The sequence below is a fragment of the Octopus bimaculoides genome, chromosome 14, assembly GCF_001194135.2.
Source record: "Octopus bimaculoides isolate UCB-OBI-ISO-001 chromosome 14, ASM119413v2, whole genome shotgun sequence".
NCBI classification, from domain to species: domain Eukaryota; kingdom Metazoa; phylum Mollusca; class Cephalopoda; order Octopoda; family Octopodidae; genus Octopus; species Octopus bimaculoides.
In genome coordinates, this window is record NC_068994.1 from 53681880 (window position 1) to 53683524 (window position 1645).

The 1645-nt window shown below is 34.8% G+C and overlaps 1 protein-coding gene across 2 annotated transcripts in view; it reads left to right on the forward strand.

Annotated features, from left to right (window-relative positions):
• The window catches only part of LOC106868558 (fibronectin type 3 and ankyrin repeat domains protein 1), a 14193-nt gene extending 13033 nt beyond the window's left edge, over positions 1-1160 (forward strand). For both annotated transcript variants that reach the window (XM_014913879.2, XM_014913878.2), the window contains exon 9: positions 902-1160. The gene's annotated coding sequence lies outside the window, so the exon portion shown is untranslated. The remainder of the gene's footprint in view (positions 1-901) is intronic.
• The last annotated feature ends 485 nt before the right edge of the window (positions 1161-1645 follow it).

Consider the following 1645-nt stretch of genomic DNA (forward strand, 5'->3'; position numbering starts at 1 on the left):
TAAAAGCAGCCACTACACTCTCTGAGTGGTTGGCGTTAGGAAGGGCATCCAGCTGTAGAAACTCTGCCAAATTAGACTGGAGCCTGGTGTTGCCATCCGGTTTCACCAGTCCTCAGTCAAATCGTCCAACCCATGCTAGCATGGAAAGCGGACGTTAAACGATGATGATGATGATGATGATCTGACAAATATATAAATCAATGTAATATACAAGTATATTTACATTTCAGTTTTGGAAGGAGGACTATAATTTTTGCAGAAAATATCTCATAGACTGGCAAAGTCGTTGTTCAGATTGAAATTGTCTGGTTGTTGCATACAAATAAAGTGTGAGTAGAAAGTGAGTTCCAGGAAGTTGTAATTCTATGGACAAAAGTCAGTTTGTACAAAATTTTGTTGATGTACAAGGTGGAGAAGAGAACTGTGCAAATATAGATGATCTGTGTGAGTTTGGGTAGTTCACAGAAGTGTGGTGATGATAAACAAAATAAAGGAGAGATACAGCATGTCAACATTTTAGTGGTTGTTGCGACAAGTGACTTTTGGGGGCTACATATTCTAGTTTGTTTGCATGCATAGTAAGACTTTAAGAATATATTTATTCATTATTTGATAATAGAGAGAGAGTATAAGTCATCAGCTTACCAATTTCAAGGAAGGTTGAAATCTGGTGGTCTCATCCCTGGAGGTGATAAGGATTTATCTCACCACTAGTAATATAAACAAGAGTCCATTTTGCACATCAAGCCAATATGAGAATTTCTCTCATGGTAACGACTGCAGTATAGTTTGTTCTAACAGAACATCCTTATTTAAGTGGGGATAAACATTACTTCTAAATATATTTTGTTACTTCATAAACCTCTATATTTATCAGAATTGTAATGCTAACTAATTCCAGAAGCTGAACATGCATTGGGAAAAGATCTTCAGATAATTCTCTGTCTCCATGATGTCATCATACCTTGCAATTCAATGTGCTGATACAATGAAAAGAATCAGGCTTTTGTCTGCTTGCCTGAACTCATAAAACAATTTATGTTGTTAGACTATTTTTATCTTCTATGATTTCAACAAAACAAATGAAAACAATTCTGACATATTCCAGAAGAATTGTTACAATAAAGTTACTTCCTTCTCTCAAAAACTGCCATTTTGAACTGGACATTATTGTTGTTGCTGTGATGTTTCAATCTTCTACATTTTTTCCATTTCATTTGTTTCAGTTTTATACCTTCTTTTTCTTCTTCTGCGGTAATTTTTATTTGAAGATTGGGGAGAGACAAGAGCTTGTGACATTAGCACATAAGCTCTTTTATTTCTCCTTCATATCTATATATATAAGAATGAGAATGTGTGTCTGTCTGTCTGTCTGTCTGTCTGTGTGAATCCCTAAAACTCGAGAACTACGCAACCAATTTCATTCAAATTTTACACGTGCCTTACTTAGGGTTCCAGTTGTGTTTTAGTAAAAAAAATTATTAACTTCTTGCAAAGTTCGAGCACACGGCAACATAATATCTCCTCCACTATTTAAGTATTACGTGTCAAAAGTGAAACAAAAACACTCATGTCAAATACTTTCACTTTAAAAATGAAACTATTCCACTAACTGAAACAATCACATTTCGATACTGTAGTGACA